The sequence below is a fragment of the Petaurus breviceps genome, unplaced genomic scaffold (assembly GCF_028583685.1).
Source record: "Petaurus breviceps papuanus isolate PSGF00001 unplaced genomic scaffold, PetGlider_PUasm1.0 90881, whole genome shotgun sequence".
NCBI classification, from domain to species: Eukaryota; Metazoa; Chordata; class Mammalia; order Diprotodontia; family Petauridae; genus Petaurus; species Petaurus breviceps.
Window position 1 is genome coordinate 1,854,148 of NW_027187369.1, and position 18,765 is coordinate 1,872,912.

An 18,765-nucleotide genomic window follows, 5' to 3' on the forward strand; every position below is an offset into this window, starting at 1 on the left:
TGTGTGTGAGAGTGTGTGCATGTGAGAGTATGTGTGTGAGAGTGTATGTGTTTTGTGTGTGTTTGTGAGTGTGTGTATTACAGTGTGTGTGTGTGAATGTGTGTGTTTTGTGAGTATGAGTGTGTGTTTTCCTGTATATGTGAGCATGTGTATTACTGAGTGTGTGTGTATGAGAGTGTGTCTATGTGAGTGTGTGTGAGAGTGTGTGCGTGTGAGAGCATGTGTGTGAGAGTGTGTGTGTTTTGTGAGTATTTGTGAATGTGTGTATTACTGTGTGTGTTTTGTGTTTGTGAGTGTATGTATTATTGTGTGTGAGAGTGTGTGTGTGGGAGTATGTGTGTGAGAATGTGTGTATTTTGTGAGTGTTTGTGACTGTGTATTACTGTGTGTGAGTGGGCATGTGAAAGTGTGTGTGAGAGTGTTTGTGTGAATGTATGTGTATTACTGTGTGTGAGAGAGTGTGTGTAAGTGTTGTGTGAGAATGTGTGTTACTGTATGTGAGAGTGTGTGAATGTGTGTATTACTGTGTGTGAGAGTGTTGTGAGTGTGTGTGAGAGTGTACGTGAATGTGTGTATTACTGTGTATGAGAATGTGTGTGTGAGTGTGTGTGAGAGAGTGTGAGTGTGTGAGAGTATTGTGTGAGTGTGTGTATTACTTTGTTGTAAGAGTGTGTATGTGAGTGTGTATTTTGTGAGTAAGGGTGTGTATGTGAGAGTGTGTGTGTGTGAGTGTTTGTGTGTGTATATACTCCTGTGCATGTGTGAGAGTGTGTGTTTTGTGAGAGTTTGTGAGTGTGCGTATTACTGTGTGAGTGTGTGTGTGTGTGAGACAGAGACAGAGAGTGGGGTGAGTGACCACATCCCATAGCCAAATAGAGAGCAGTGGGATTGTCTGCTGTCTCAGACCCCCACTGAAGCTCCATGGCTTTGAATAATTGAAGCCTGCCAGCTCAGTTACTTCTCTCTCCCAGGATCCTGGGCTCACTAGAAGGCCCTGGCAGTGAGGCTTTGGTGCTGCAGAAGTTGGCACAGGAACATGGGAGCGCTGGAAAAATCCATTTTCCTGTCGGTTTCACAGCTAGTATGTTTGCCAAACAAAGCCTTAGCCAGCTTCTTTCTGTGTATAACTCAAGTGATGCCTATGGAAATGAGCACTCCCATAATACTCCTAACACAGCAAGAAGGAGAAAACTTAAGACTAAACCCAAATCTAGGGCCATAGGCAGAAACAAGATGTGTAGGAACTTCAACTGGATATTTGGGTGGCCTTACTTGGCTTTAGAAAGTGGCATTTGATCCATTTCTAAAGAGATAATTCATTTGGGCTGAGAACACAAACACTAAGGTAGTGCTGGCATAATTCCCTCAGCAACACACCACTGTTCTCAAGAAAGCCAGAAGGAGGGGGTAGCTAGGTGGCACAATAGAACACCAGCCCTGGAGTCAGGAGGACCTGAGTTCAAATCGGGCCTCAGATACTTAGCACAAAACTAGCCTTGGGCAAGTCACTTAACCCCAATTGCCCTCCAAAAAGCAAAGGGAAAAAAAGCCAGGAGTAGGGTGGGCCCTGGGCTAATTGTGAAAGAGGTCTGATTTGTCTTCACCAGCCAATCTCCCCACCATCAAGAAACTTAGCACTCCCCTGCCATCCCCTGGCTGCCCAGCTCTCCCTGCTTCTAGGAAAACGGACATTTATAAGCACTTACAACCAGTCAGGCCCTGTGTTAAGTCCTGTGGATCAAAGGCAAAAACACAGTCTCTTCCCTCAAGGTATTTACATTCTAATGAGGGAAACAACATGAAAAACACTGGACATACAAGATGTAGACAGTGTAAATGGAAGGTGATCTCAGAAGGAAGGAGCACTACCTAGGGGGGGGGGGGGGGGGGAGCCAGGAACAGCCTTCTGAAGAAGGGGAAATTTGAGCTGAGTTTTGAAAGAAGCCAAGGAAGTCAGGAGGCAGAGACAAGGGAGAACATTTCCAACATGGGGCACAGTCACTGAAAAAGCTTGGAGTTGAAAGATGCAGTGTCAGATCTTAGGGTACCCATGGATCTCCAAAGGTGATACCCCCACCTGTGTGGAGCAAAGCCCTCCCATGCCCATGCCTATTCAGATCCTGATTCTCTTCCCACCATCAAGACTGATTTGCCCTATGTCCCATTCCCCCAGGATTCTTTCTCTAATATCCAAAATCACACTAGAATATTGATTTATCACTCAATCAATAAGTTTGAAGTAAGCACCTACCATGTGCCAGGCACTGTGTACTAAGGACACAAAGTGCCTGTCCTCAAGAAGTTTACAGTCTAGTGGAGCAGACAATATCCCATATAAATATGTATGTAAAATAGATCCAACATAATTTTGGGAGGGGAAGCAATAGCAGCCAGAGAATCAGGAAAGGCCTTAAGTAGAACATGACGAGCTGAGCTTCGAAGGAAACATGACATTTGAAGGAGCAGCCATGAGGAGGAAGAGCATTCCAAACACAGAGAGGAGAGGTGGGAGGTTGTGCATGCAGAGCAGTGAGAATGCCAGTTTGGCCAGACCAGAGTAGATGTGTTACTGTGGATCACACTCCATTTACCAGGGGTACTCTCCTGGAATCATGGCAAAAGGTGTGGGAGCCAGCTCCTCCGGGTTCCCAGAGCCAGGGATCAGATTTTCAGTATGAGCATTTATACCTCAGAAATCAGCAAAGGCTATAAATCGGGCCTTGATTTATTGTTTAGTTGATTGTGTAGTTTAAGATAGCATTGGAGACAATGGTCATAATGCAGATGAAATGGAAAACTGTGTCCTGCCTTTTCAGAGAGATGGTTGTTAAACATTTACCAGCACACTTAGAGGACTGATTCAGTAATGATAACATTTTAGGCCCAAGATTAGCTAGCTAGGGGCCTTCTTTTCTAAGCAGGCCAGAGCCTTCTGTGGGAGCCCTCATACCACTACAAAGTCAACTCCTTAACTTGCTTAAGCACAGGCTGGCCCTGATGAAGGGGAGAAGGGAGAAAGAGAGAATGCAAAGTTCTTATGCCCAAATAAAAGGACCGACACTGCATCTCTATAATAGCACAGCATATATACATACCCACAATTTGCCACAAGCAATTTTCCCTCCCATTGCCTTACTAGGTCAATTGTTTTAGACACTCGGCCTTTGTGAGATCCTGAACTCCAAGAGAATTCTCTCCAGATTTGTCCAATTAGTCCCAGAAGAAACTATCTTGCCCACAGGGCAGCTCTTTGGCATAGGAAAAGCCTGGGCTCTTCTCTGAGGGATCTCTGGGCAAATTGTCCAATATATCTGAGTCTTATGTTCTCCCTACTGTGAAGGGCAGCGTGGAGCAGAGAGGAGGCAAGGTCAGGCTCAGAGTCGGGAAGGCCTGGTTTCAGATCTTACCTCTGACACCTACTGGCTACAGGATGACCCTCTCCTCCCTCCCCCTCAAACCATCTCAGCTCTCACTACTGGGCTAGGAGATGGTCACCTTCTTAGGTCCAGGTTGTAAATGCTCACATTGACAATTTCACACTCACTCTAGGACTAGGAAAAACAGAGCAGGTGAGAATTTGTATGCCTAGAGAGGAAGCCCTCATCTGTCTAGACTAATGAAGTCACAAGGGCTAGTCCCTATCCTATATGCTAGACTAAGGCAAGGTGTAGGATGTGGTGTAATGGATGGAGAACTGGCCTTGAGTCACCCTTGACACATACTGGCTGTGTGACCCTGGCAAGTCACTCGACCTCTCTGTGCCCTAGGGACCTCTCCAAGACTAGGAGTTGTAGAGCAGATACCAATCAGCAGCAATGGAGAGTTACCTCACTGGGAGTCCCTTCTTGTAATGATATCACACACACACACACACACACACACACACACACACACACACACACATACCGGTACTTAAAGGGAAAATTCCAGATGTCCATGATGTCATCAGAGGAGGTGCCCCCCTTCACCAGTGTATCACCTATGTTTGTGTTTTCTCTCCCATGGAATGTAAGCCCCTTGAGGGCAGTGACTATTTCATCTTTATGTTTGTATTCCCAGCACTTAGCACAGTGCCTGGTACACAGTAGCCACTTTAAAAATGCTTGTTAGTTTATTGATTTCCATCTCAACTTGGTTCACAGCCCCCTCCATCCCCTTAGAGATGGGTTTACAAGTTCCTGTGGCCAAAAAAAACCTTAAGGTGATGGCTAGCTTTCTAGGTAAAGGGCTTCTTCTCACCCAACTGGGCTTATCCTCCAAGTCCTTCCAGTTCCATAGGCCCTGTCCAATATTGAGTTCCACTGGCATAGCCTGGGAGAGCTCAACGTGGCCCTCATTCCACAGTGGGGCAATAGAGGCCCACTGGAGTGGAAGCTACTGGGAAATACCTAAGAGCTCATTCTTACTCTGAGCAGGTGGGCTTCTTGATAGGGCAGCCACTTTTCTTATCTTTTCCTTGGCTCTGTATTGTCAGCCTTGGCATCGGCACTAAAATGACACCATTAAAGACAAATGAAAGGATTTCGTTTCTCCTATAAATGCAATAGTTAAAGAAAATGAAAAGGCAATTGGAAAGTGAAATCAGATAGGCCAAGGATGATGGACTCTGGATTGATGAAGATGAGATTTCATTGAAAAACAGAACTATTGCCACCTGAAGGAAATTACTAGGGAGCAGTCAATAGTGACGGACAGGGGAGAATAAATTCATAGCACAGCATTCTGGGAATTAGCAGCTTTGCTATTATTGATAGTTAGAGGGTGTGGTTGGCAAAACACCTCCTACTCTGAAACAACTGCCCAGAAAATAGGCCCTGAAATGTGACCCATCATTGAGTATCATAGATTTAAAACCAAAAGGGAACCTCTCTGAAGCCACTTAGTCCACCCTCCTTATTTTACAGAAGAGGAAATTGAGGCCCAAAACCACACAGTGTCGGAGATGGAAATATATTTTGCGAAGCTGCCAGAAGAGATGACCACACACATTCTGAGATTTAAGGAGGATTAGAGAGGCCCTGCTGCCCAAACTAAACCCTCCTTGCCCACAAGCTGATTACTGCAATTCCACCTCTTGGTGCCACATTTCTTTAGCTGAGGCCTCAGGAACTGGATTTTTAAGTTCACCCAGAGTGCCAAACCCCACCCCCTAAGGCATAAACCAGAGCAGGATGAGGAATCTGGTGATAAGCAGGTGGTAATTCTGGAAAAGTCCAGCCGACCTTCCATGATCTGCAGAGATGGATTTTGTTCTAAGTCAAGTTCCATGTGCTCCAGCACTTGGAAGAAGCCTCCCCCACCCCTGCCCCCAGGATGCCATTTTCAAACATCTCCTCCAAAAAGCCTGTAAAGTAAAACGTGTGCTGGCTTTGGAGTCAGGGGCCTGGGGTTCAAATCCTCTTTCTGCTACCTTCATTCAATATGTAACCTTGGGCAAGTTACGCCACCTCACTGGGCTTCAGTTTCTCCAACCATAAATGGAGGGCATTGGACTAGATGATCGCCTATATCCCCTCTAACTATGCCCCAGATAGTTCTGGACACATTGGCAGACTTCCTCTCTAGCTCACCTCCTTGTAGACACCCTGAAGGATACCACCCTTGGATTTGAATTTGGCATTATATCACATGGGTTTCTAATCAATTACATTTCTGCTCAGCTGCATCCTGATGGCATCGAGGGTGGTCCCTGGATCTCATCAGCCAGCTGTCTCCAAAGCTCGAAATAGGATTTATTACTTCTGGGAAATTTTCCGGTAGATGGCTAAACTCAGGACATTTGTATTCTGGTCAGTCTTAATGTCAAGGTTTGCCTCGCCCTTCTGTCCCCTCTCCTCTCAGCTGCAGTATTTTTCAGAGTATCACCGGATTAGAGGGGATTTCAAAGGTCACATAACCCAACCTGCTCCTTTTACAGAGAAGGGAACTAAGGTTTAGAGATGAAAGGAGACTTGCCCACAGTCACACAAGCAAGGCCAAATCTGGGAATTGTTATACCCAGAGCAAACTCATTAGAAGGAGAAGGAGAATTCAAAGAGGACAGTTCATCCCAGCCCACTCCCAAGAATCCAAGTCATGCCTCCTTGGAGTGTTCAATGACACCAATCCTCTGACCTCTGGACCATGGGGAAGGGCAGGCCTGGGAGAGGAGTATCAGAGCCATAAGAGCCTGGAGGTGGCAGCCTAGGTCTGATTCAGGAGCAAGGGTGGCACAGAGAAGAAATCTACCCACTCGGATGTTGGCATCCTGGGACAAAGAACCAGTTGCCCCTTGCTAGTTCCAGCTCTGCACCCAACTGATTAGGAACAGAGTTGGGACGAGAAGCCTGAGTCTCTCACTCAGTTCAACAAATATTTATTATACATCTACTGTGTACACAGCAATATCTCAGCACAAAAGAGATACAATGTTCAGAGAGGCATCATGGTATAATGGAAAGAGTGCTAGCCTTTGAGTCAGGAGAGTCCTGGGTTCGAGTTCTACTAGCTGTGTAGGCAAATCATTCGACTTCTCTGAGCTTCTCTTTATTTATCTGTAAAATGGGTCTGATCATATATCTACCTCACAAAGGTTGCTAGAAGGTGATATAAGATCATGTCTCTAAAATTCTCTGCAAACTCAACTGGAAAAATAATCATTGTAATCATAAGATGACAGGTTGTCAGAGATGGAAGGGGCCCTAGCAACTAGACGGTCCAACCCCTCCTGTTACAGAGGGGAAGCTGAGGTCCAGACAAGGTTAGTAATGACTTGGCCCAGGTCATGCAGGTCAGTCACTGAGGCAGGATTTTAACTCGGGTCCTCTAAACTCTAGGTCAAGTACTGTTTCCATAAGGGATAAGCATGGCCCCCAAAGCCGACTGAGCCAGTTATGTCTTATATAACAGTTAATGTTATGTAACAGTTATTATTAGTTAGGATTATGTAACAGTTATGTATAACAGTATCACTTTTTCTTCTGAATAGAAGTGACACCAGTTGAACAGTAATACTACAAAATATTAAAAGTAACAGTAACAGCTAACATGAAGGTTTCCACTTTAGAGTTCGCAAAGTCCTTGACAGAGGTGATTCACAACAAAGCCTTCACAACAGCCCTGTGAGATGGGTACTGTCATTACGCCCATTTTACAGATGTGGAAGCTTAACTAGATTGACCAGGGTCACACAGTTAGGAAGTGTGTGAGATTATGGCCCAGATCTTCCCACCTCCAAGTTTGTATTACCACTTTCCATTACCCCATGTTCTACCTAGTGTCACCTAATACACCTCAGTCTGCCTTCCCAAGGCAATTTATAATCATTCATCATTTAATACAAAAAACTTTCTCAAGCAGGACTTCATTTCCCTCATCTGTTAAGGGACAAGATGATCTTGAAGGGCCCTTCTACCTCTGCCATACTAAGATCAAAGAGAGTATTCTCTTTCCTACTTAGAACTGAGTATGCCAAGGCCCACAGGGGATTTTGTCACCCTTATCTTCACCCCACAGTGAAATCAGTGAGACCTAGGAATAGATTTCTATCTCAACATCTGTTAGTACTGGCTTTGCCCCCACGTGGCCCCTGGATGAGTCATAATTAGCCAAAGCTTAGCCAGGGGTAAAGTCAGTCTAGGAGGGTGCAAAGTGACACAGAACACAGTCTGACTGCCAGCACAAGAAGGAGCCCTCGAAAGGGACATCATGGCAAAAGGGCCCCAGCAAGAGGGCAGTGGCACCATGAGCCACCAGATAACAGTATACTGCACTGATGGAGGGCAGGTAACAAGGAGATGAAATGCAGCCACTCCCCACCCCCAAGGCAAAGCTCCTGTGCTTGACCCTGTGCTAGGCCCCTAGGCCAGACTCAACTCCCCACCCCTACCCCAGGCCTTGTATACAACCTGGGGTATTGGTCTACCAGGCAGAAGTCAAACCTGACTAGAAAATTCTCCTTTCAGGTGCTACGAGAAGCACTTGAAAGGTCCTTGGGAAGGGCACCTGTGATGTCAGCCCTGCCTGGGCCCAGAGAGCAGCCATGGTGTCTGAAATATCTCTCCCTGGGGAATCAGAGGGAGAGCCTTGGAACATGGCTTAGAAATGTCAGGCAAAGACATCCCGGAGATGGCCTTGAAACACCAGCAGGAGGAAGAAGGTGACCTCTCCTGAGGTTATCTGAGAGCCAGCCTAAGGAACCAATCAAAAAACCCACACTGGGAGCCAGGATTTCTGGGCCCGCTTCTTGGTTCCTGGCTTTCCAGTGACAGGCAGCAAGGCAATAGACACAGGTTCTCTAAAGCAAATGGGAGCTGGCAGGTGAAATTGATTCTAAAGGTGATTCTAAAGGGACAGGGAATGACTGTCATTGCAGAGTAGACATGTATTCCAGATGCCCCGGGTTCAACCGACTCTGCCACTCGCCAGCGGGGTGGCCTCAAATGGCTCCTTTCTTTTCCCCCAGTTTTAGTTTCCTCTTCTGGAAAGTCTGCATGCATGTGAGGCAGGATGGGACAGTGGGAAGAGTTTGGATGTGGAGGGGATGGGATAGGTTCCAATCCCAGCTCTGCTACTTGCTATCTGTGCGAACTCGGGCAAGACACGTCCCCTCCCAGGGTGTCAGTTTCCTCCTCTCGAAAGTGAGGGGGTTGGATTTGATGACCTCTCAGTGACCTGCCAGTTCAAAACCTATGATCCACTTACTAGCAGTATCACCTTGGACAGGTCACTTCCCCTCTGTTAGGCCTGTTTCCTCAACTCTCAAATGAAGGATTGGATAGCTCTAAATCAATGCTCCTCTGATGTCAAATGTTCAGGAACTCCTGAGACCTCTTTCTGTTCTCAGTCCTGTGACCTTGTTGGGGTGGGATGGGGGTCAGGGGGGTTCATCTCATCAATCAATTATTAGAATTAATCTACTCCATCTTAGAGAGGGGGCAACTGAGCCACAAGGAGGTTAAGTGATTCGCTGAAGGTCACACAGCTAATAAGTGACAGGTGGGTTTGAACCCATGTCCTCTTTCTCCTGTACCTGGCTGCCCCCCACTTCCCCAAGGCCCTGGTCTGTTTAACATATTTGTCAAAAACTTGGCTAAAGATATATGTTAATGAGTCAGTCAAGAAGCATTGATGAGGTGCCTGTGTGCCAGGTACCATGCCAAGCACTGGGGACGGAAAGAAAGGCAAAAACCAGGTCTCTGCCTTCAAGGAGCTTACATTCTAATGGGGGAGTCAACATTTAAATACCTAGGTACCTACAAGATACATGTAAAATTATGGAAGAGGGAAGGCACTAGCAATGGGAAGGACTAAGAAAGGCCTTCTCTACAGTGAATAGAGCACCAGCCCTGGAATCAGGAGGACCTGAGTTCAAATCCAGCCTCAGACACTTAACAAAAAACTAGCCATGTGACCCTGGGCAAGTCACTTGCCCTACCTTCCCCCCTCAAAAAAGCAAAAAAAAAAAGCCTCCTCTAGAAGATAAGGTTTGGACTGAGTCTTGAAGGGGACCAGGGAAGCCAGGAGACAAAGGTGAGGAGGGAGGGCATTCCAGGCATGGGGCACAGCCAGCGTAAAGGCACTGAGTTGGGAGAGGGAGCGTCCTGTTGGGGGAACAGCAAGAAGGCCTGTGTAGCTGAACGGTACAATTTGTGAAGGAGAGTAAAGTATAAGAAAATTTAGTAGGTAGGAAGGGGCCTAGACATGAAAAGTCTTAAATGTGAAACAAATTTCCTATTTTATAGAGGTAATAGGAAGTCAGTGGGACTGAATAGGAAGATCAATTTGACAGCTGAGTGGAGGATGGAACAGAGACTTGAGGCAGGCAGACCCCCCACCCCCAGCAGGCTATTGAAAGAACCCGGGCATTAGGGGCGGCCAGGTGGCTCAGTGAGTAAGAGCATCGTGGAACCTTTAGCAAGTTACTTAACCCCAATTGCTTTAAAAAAAAAGAGCCTGGGCATGAGTTGATGAGGGCCTGCACCAGAGTGGTGGTAGTGTCAAGGGAGAAAGGGCAAGTATTCAAGAAATGTTGCAAAAATAGGAACAAGATGTGGCAACCATTTGAATGCATAGAGTAAGTGTGAGGAGCCTAGAGTGACAACCAGGATGGGAGCCAGGGTGACTGGGAGGGTGGCAGGACCTCCAGAGTAAAGTAATAGGGAAGTTAAGAAGAAGTCAGGGTTTGGGGGTAAATTTGAGATGTCCAGTAGGCCCTTGGCAAGACTGTTACTCAGAAGAGAAGTTAGGACTGACTTCACTGATCTAGGAATCATCTGCACAGAGATGGTCATTTAATCTGTGAGAGCTGATGAAATCAACAAGGGAGACACTAAAGGGGGGGAAAGGACCCAGGAGAGAGTTAATGGCCTGGACCTGGGTAAGGTTCCATCCTAGGAGACTAGGAAGGAGCAGTCAGAGAAGTAGAAGAGGAACCAGGAGAGCCTGGAGTGTCCCAAAAACCTAAAGATAAGAGAGGGTACAGGAGGAGAGGGTGGTCATCAGTGTCAAAGGCTGCACAGAGCTCAGGAGAATGAGGACTGAAAAAAGACCGTTGGATTTGGCAACAAAGAGATAATTAGCAATTTTGGAGCAGACTGAGTTTCAGGCAAATAAGGTCAGAAGCCAGATTGCAAAGGTTTAGAAGAGTTTAAAAGGAAGAAACAGAGGCACCAAGTACACATGACTTGGTCAAAGAGTTTAGCTGGGAAGGAGAAGAAAGATAGGGGAAATGGGTAGCAAAGTGGGAAGGATCAAATGAGGGGGGATTTTTAAGGATGGGGGGACATGGGTCTTAAAAAAGACCTAGTTGAAAAAAATGTCAAGTCCTACACTTGGTGTTTCCAAAGACACACCCTCACAAGTACAAGATGGGGCTAGACAAACATCATATGACAAAAGATCCCATGGTTTTAGTGGCCCACAAGCTCTATATGAGTCATCAGTGAGATGGCAGCCAAAGAAACCAGTGTGATTTTTAGGCTGCATCAATAGTGTCCTGAGCAAGGAAGATCCTAGTCCCACCGACCTCTGCTCTGGTCTGGCCATATCTGGCGTCTTGTACTTGGTTCTTAGCACTCATTGTTAGGAAGCACATTGATAAACATAAGTGGGCCCTAAGAGAGCAACCAGGATGCATAAGGGATTGGAGACCAGGCCATGTGAGGATCCACTGAAGGACCTGGGAAGGTTAAGCCTAGAGAAGAGAAAACTTAGGCAGGGGAGATACAAGAGCTGTCTATTTGACAGACCTTCCTGCAGAAGGTGACTAAATCTGTTGTGCATGACCCCAGAGGGCCGAACTATGAGCCATGGGGGAAGGTCACAGAAAGGCCAAGGGAGACCTGATACCAGGAAAATCTTCCTACCACTGAGAACTGTCCACACATGGCATGGGCTGCCTGAACACTCAATAGGGAGGAGATCCTCAGGCTGAGACTAGATAATCATCTCTTGAGTAGGTTGTAAAGGACATCTTTCTCCCATGCCCTCTGAGGGCCCTGCCAATGCTAAAGTTTTGTGATGAAGCAACAGTGTGGTGAAAATAGTACTGACTTTGGAGTCAGACAACCTGGGTTCAAATCTGACCTGTGTCATACTACTGTGTGACCCTGGGTAAATCACTTCCCCTCCCTGAGCCTCATTTTCCTTCTTGGTAAAATGAGGGGGTTGAACTAGAGGGCCTCTAAGGTCCTTTCCAGCTCTTTATACTCCTATGATTCTATGATTGAATGGATATAATTGTATCATACAATTGTATCAAAATTGTCACTTGACAAGCTTTACTGGTATAGCCATATATAGCAATGATTATATCCATACAGTCTCTGCACACCTGAGTGTCCATACCCTCTCTCCTCCCACCTGCCCACAGGGTCAGGCCATAAAAATGAAGGAGTAAGAGCAATTGGAAAGGAAAAGGAGAAGAGGGGGAAAAGAGAGGTTCTCCCAGGCAAAATGAAGGCCCCCCCTCCCCAGGAAGAATCTGAGTGTGGCTTCCTGGAGTCATTCCTTAATGGACAAATTCCATAGCTTCAGATTGCATTGCCCTGTGTGGGCTGCCTCTCCATAGTCCAGGCATGTGTAAAACGCAGTGTGGGAATAATCAAACCCTGAATGGAAGAAAAAGAAGAAACTTTCACAACCCTAGGAGGCTTTAAATGCTCCCGTTCCGCTGGCTACAAGTCTGCAAATACCCTCTTGATGTTGGCACCAGCCAGCGGTATCACTAGGGAGCTTCTTAAAAGAAGACATTTCAGGGAGGGCCATGAGACTAAAGGGAGGAGGGAACCAATTATGGTTTTTAATTATAGGCTTTTACTTAAAGGTGCAATCTAGAGAGGGAAATGAGCACAATGTTCAACATTAAATGCTTCAGCACATCAAAGATCCAATTCAATTCCACAGACATTTATTAGGGCCTACTGTGTGCCAGGACCTATGCTTGGCATTGGAGACACAAAGATGGGAACCCACAGCCCCTGCCCTCAGGGGGGAAGTATAAATGAGGGAAGGAGACCCAACAGGGATACAAAAAATAGAGTAGCATCCAAAGGAGAGACAGTCCACAGGAAGTGCTTGTGGAATTGAATAGTCATCTTAGTAATAGCTGACATCTCATAGGATCAGGATCCTGGATCCCAAGCTGGAAGGGACCGCAGAGGGCTAGATCTAGTCAACCTCCTTCATTTTACAGAGGAGGAAACTAAGCCACAGAAAAGGGCAGTGACTTACCCAACATCACACATAAAATTGTAGGTCTCTTAAAGCAGAAGCTGTTCTGTAAAGTTTTTAGTATTACACACTTCTTCCATTAGAATGTGAGCTCCCTGAAAGAAGACACTGGGGATTCAGGTGGATGGTGGCCCCTGGATTTCAGCACCATGGACAAAGGATTCTACTTATAAAGACAGGAAAGTGAACATAAGCATTCCACAACCAAAAATGAGAGGAAAGGGATTGGTCCTGAGTGAGGAAATTCCATTACCCAGAATTTCCCATTCCCTGAGAGATCAGATAAGTGGACGTTTGATGGTATTGGCCTGAACAAATCCTAAATGGCAAGGGAAATGAGAGGGAGTATGGTGTAGCGAAAAGAGTGCTAGATCTGTAGGCAAGGACTCTTGGATTTGAATGTCCCATCTATCTGATGTTCCCTAACTGTGTGATCAGAAGTAATTTACTTAACCTCAGTTTCCTGATCTATACAATGAACATAATAATATTCATAGTACTCACCTCATAAAGTTCTCATGAGGAACAAATGAAATATACATTTATAAAGCACTGTGCAAACTTTAAAGTACTAAGAAAATGTCAGCTATTATGAAATCTGCTGGAACTCACACACACGTAATCATGTTGTACAAATAAATGAAAGAATGAATTTATGGGCATCTATTTTGCTATGTGCCAAGCACTGTGTTAAGCACTGGAGATCCGAAAGCAAAGTGTCCCTGCCCTCAAGGGGCTTACACACATAGGAGGGTGCAGTGACAGGGAAGACAACAAGGCTTGGTGAGTCGGAGAGTTTAGCAGAAGGGCACATGGGAAGGCCCAGTGGGCCAAGGGCCATAGTGGTTGGGAAGATGAAGAGAATCAGCAATTCAGAGAGCACATTTTCTAATGTCAAAGTGTTGGGGGTTTTTTTAAATTCTGTGCTATTTAGAATTATCTGGGCTATGATTTATTCATTTCATTCATTTGATCCAATGACCATTTATTAAGCCCCCACTGTGTGCAGATAAGATAACATCCTTGCCCTCATTCTTTCACCAATATGGAAGGTCCACTGTTGAATCTACCTTCCTTCTCTGTGAATCTCCTCTGGTAAATTGCCAAGCAGAAGCTTGTAAGTACTTAATAAATGCTCATTGATCAATTAGCTAAAAGAATTGGTCCATTCCAGCTCTAAGCTTATCGTCATTATCATCACCGTTACCATCATCAGCAATTTGTGTGGCCTTGGGCCAGTCTCTTGCCCTCCTCTGGAAACTGAGTGGGTTGGCCTAGATGGCCTTGGAGATCCCTTCCAGCTCTAGGCCTGGGAGCCTATAAATTTCTCTTGGCCATGACTGCACAGCCACTGCTTGAACCTTCTTGGGCACAAAATGGTGGGATGAAATAAATGAATCATGGCAGATGGGAAAGGAATTAAACAGGCCATGTGTCCTGCCCATCATTCTTAATTTCCCCCAGATGAGTGAGCTGAGATCCAATCCCTTTTTATTGCCTTCAGTAGTTAAGCCAAAATAAGACAGACTGGAAAAAAATGCCCAGGAGTTTATTCCCTTTTTCAGAACAAATGCTTCCCTACCACTTAAGTCCCAGTTAGGGAGATAAATGCTCCAACTTTGTTTTCCTCACTTCTACACCATTTCCTTTTGCCCTCTGACCTCTCTCAGAATTCAGTCGTTGACCAGGGAGCGATCACATCCACCATTAACTAACTTCATTTACTGCATAGGTGCATTTTTTTTCTCTGCACAGCACCCATTTAATGGCACCTGACAAACATGACCATTTATTTTCCTTACTAAGAGAACTAAACCTTTTCACCTGCATCAGCGATCCAAGAGCTAGAGTAAATGATGAAGTAAATGAATCCAAATGGTAGCATCCTTGGAGAGGAATTCAGGGACCCCTCTGCCCTTGGCTAAGATATTTCTCTTTAGAAACAGAGACCTGTTTGCAAACAGCAGGAGAAGCAAATTATACTGACCCCTGGCATGCCTAGGCCTGCTTGAACCAGACAGGATGAGAGAAGATGAAACATATGCTAATGATTTCTGAGAGCAGGATGTCCCTCAAAGACAAGACTGAGCAGGCCAAATGGTGAACACAGAAGAAGGCATGACCAAGGGACCAAGAGGGACAATAAGTGAGAGCAGGAAGTAGGATGAATTTAAGAGTCTGAAGAAGTTCTTCTATGAGGATAGTAAAGGAGTACAATGGGTAGAAGATTGAACTTGGAGTCAAGTCCCGCCTTAAACACTTACTAGATTGTGACATTGGCCAAGTCACTTCACCTTTCTGTGCCTCAATTTCCCCATTTGTAAAATGTGGATAATAATAGCACTTACCTCCCAAGGTTGTTGTGAAGATCAAATGAGATAATATTTATAAAGCATTTTGCAAACCCTGAAATATTATTTAAGTGTTAGCTGTAATTATTATGAGAATATTTTTAAATTTTGGACTCTAGCCTGGAATGCTGAAGGCTGAAAAGACATATGACCCAAGTCTATTAAATCAGAAAGGGGATGAGAAGGGGAACACAATCTTGTCCACTGAAGTAAAGGATTAGAACTATGGGACCCACTCTGACTCCAACCCTGAGCTTGAAAGCTGTAGGATAAATCAAAGGAAACACAAATTCTTCCCTATCATAGAGAATGATCTAACTGGCAAGGATGGAACCACCGTGATTAAGAGGAAATCAGAATTCACACTAGATTAAAGACTAGGTAGAAGTCACTCAGCTGGCCTCTCCTGCTAGAAATGAATTTAGTTCTCCATGTCCAGATGAATTACACCTGGGATCCTGAAAGAATCTGCACATGTGGTCATAGAAATGCTAGTGTCAATTAGGTAGAGTAGGATAGACACCAGAAGCCTGAAGGTGGACAAATGGCATGATTTTTGGAAGGGGGGAAGAGAGAAGGCAGGGGAGGAGGAATTTTGGAAACTATGAACCAATGAACTTGATTTTGATCCTCAGGGAAATTCTGAAACAGAGTAGTAATCAGATTATTTATGAACACTTACAAAAGGAAGCAATGATCACTAGGACATAGCACGGGTTCACTTAGAGCAGGTCATGCCAAATTAACTTCATTTCCTTTGTTACCAAGGTAACTAGAGTGGTAGCTAAGGAGTTAGAGGTGATACCTCTTGATTTTAGCAAAACATTTGAGGTATACTTAATGCTAGCTATCCTTTTGAACAAGATAGGAAAGCGTGACCTGAAGAGGATAGTCAAGTTGGATTTGGAGCTGATTCATACGTTCGTATGAACCTAGACCTAGCTAGCCAACATTTAAAGAGTGCTTTAAGGTTGGCAAAGAATTTTATAATATTTTCTTATTTGATCTCTACAACTACCCTTAGAAGCAGACACTATTATCATCCCCATTTTACAGATGAAAAGACTGAGGCCAATAGAAGTTAAATTTGTCATCCAGGGTCGTCTAGCTACTACATATTTGAAGCAGGATTCAAACTCAGGACCTCCTGACTCGAAGTCTAGTACTATCTACTGAGTCACATAGCTGCCTAGATCTGGAAGAGACCTCAGAAGCCAACTAGTCCCACCCCCTCATTTTACAGATGAGGAAACTGAGACCCAGGGAGGGAAAGTGACTTGCCCAAGATCAAACAATTTGTTTATGATAGTGATAATGACAACAATGACAATTACTTCTATTTAATATTTCAAGGATTTGTGATTCCATTGACATGACTTGTCCCTCATATAGACCACAACACCTTGGTAGCTAGTCTTCAATGTCTGTCATTACAAATATGTGTGTACATATGTATATATGTATGTGTAGACATACACGTGTGTGTGTGCATGTGGGTCATGGCCCTACTGGCTAACCTAGTGATGAGCCCCTCCATACTGAATTAGGATGTTCAGTCACCAAACATATAGTATTGTAAATATTTCCAAAGATCTTTATATTCATTAGAACATTTGAGTCTCATGGCAACCTGCTGTGGATATATGTTGTGTGACAACATCTGCCTTAGCCTGACCCCTTCTCCTCATACTCTACTGCTATTAATGTAGCAGAACTTTAAGGCAAAATGGAAATATTTTTGAAGCTTGGATACCGCTTTAGAAGTTAGGATGACAGTGCTTTAAAGGACATAGATAAGGTATAGGGCATCCAGAGGATGCTGAAGGGTCCTGAGGTGGTGCCATAAAAGAACCAATTGAAGGAATGGGGGAAGACAAGATCTTGGGGAGATATGAGAACTTTCCCCTAGGATTATCATGCAATAGATGGATTAAATGCCTTCTCCTCAGTCCCAGAAGGCAGAACCAGGAGCAAGGGATTACAGACAGATATTACCCTGAAACAGTGAAGAATCTCATAACCATTTGAATTGTTGGACTGTGTTTGAAGCAGCTCTCTCCTTCCAACAAGGCCAGTGTTTTCTCTACTAGAACAGAGTCACAGAATTTGAGAGTTAGAAGGGGTCTCCATGACCATCTGGTCTGACCTATAGACCGCACTGCCTTGTAGAAGGAAACTGGAATTCAGAGAGATGAAGGGATTTGCCCAAGGTTACATGAGTGAGAGGCAGAGGCTTACCTACACCCAGGTTTACTAATTTGTCCTATGGTCTTCATATTTTGGGGATGACCCGTGACCACCATCATGTCCCAATAGAACATGGTACCTCCTCTTTCCCAGAGATCTTGATGATAGACCAAAAAAATTCATTCAGAGTCATGGCCCCCAATGCCAGGATTTTCCATCCATCCATTCAACAAACATTTCTTAAGCATTCACTATGCAAAAAGCCTTGTGCTCAATCCAGGGCTTGCAAAGATAGAAACAACATAGACTTTAGACTTTGCCCTCAGGAATTGTATTATCTTTAAGCATGGAGAACACTGTAGGCCCCTGCTTAATCCCATTCAACAGTAAGGACCAGGCACGGGCAACTCCATGCTCACCCCAGACTCTCTAAGGTTCTCTGGGAACTAGCTACCTTGATTCAGTAGCTCTACTCTTTTTTGAGGGTGATAGTTCTTGTCTCATTAGTCTAGTGTGTATATATTTATCCAATTAGACTCATGTGGCATTTGCTGTTCCAGGCACGAGAGACACTATGAGCACAGGCAGAGATGGAAGAAAGGCAGCATTAGAATGGGAGACAAGACAGTTGGCCAGTTTGGGTAGAATGCAAAGCAGGGAAATATGGGTCTGAGCTGGATGGGAGAGGGCTTCAATGGGGTAGGTAGGAGTGCCAAGTTTAAAAGATCCCCTCTCCATGATAATCTGGCCCTAACATCTCATAATTCTTCCAAAAGGACTTAGACACAAACCAGCTTCCCTGAGACTAGCATGTGCTAGACATGGAAATAACAGTACTTGCTCACATGAGCACTCCAGAATGGTGGAGGGTTTATGACAGAATCCTAGATCTGGAGCTGGAAGAGACCTATAAGACCATCTAGTCCAACCCCCCCCAACTTACAGAGAAGTAAACTGAGGCCCATAGAAGTCATGTAGTATGCCTAAGGTCACACACAGAATCATAGATCTAGAGTTGGAAAGAACCTCAAAAAGCAATCCTCTCATTTTATAGAAGAGGAAACTAAGGCCCAGGATGGGGAAACAACCTGCCCAGAGTAACACAGGTAAAAAGTGTCAGAGGCAGGATTTGACCTCAAGTACTCTGACTCCAAAGCCTATACTCTTTCTACTGTTGCAAAAGTGTTATGGAAAATGGCCAGATCTAGCCAGGTAAAGAGAAAATTGAAAAGGGGATGTGATCACGGCTTTTTAAATGTTTAAAGACTGTCATCAGGAAGAGGATTCCAATTCGTTCTCTAGAAAGGAGAGCTAGGGGACGGCTAGGTGGTGCCGTGAATAGAGCGCTGACCCTGGAATCAGGAGGACCTGAATTCAAATTTGGCCTCAGACACTTAACACTTACTAGCTGTGTGACCTTGGGCAAGTCACTTAACACCAATTGCCCTGCCTTCCCCCCCTCCAAAAAGGAAAGAGAGAGAGAGAGAGAGAGAGAGAGAGAGAGAGAGAGAGAGAG

General features: G+C 45.0%; 1 protein-coding gene across 4 annotated transcripts in view; it reads left to right on the top strand.

Moving 5' to 3' along the window:
* Window positions 1-18,765, top strand: part of GRIA3 (glutamate ionotropic receptor AMPA type subunit 3) — a 292,053-nt gene that overhangs the window by 232,994 nt on the left and 40,294 nt on the right. The window lies entirely within an intron of this gene.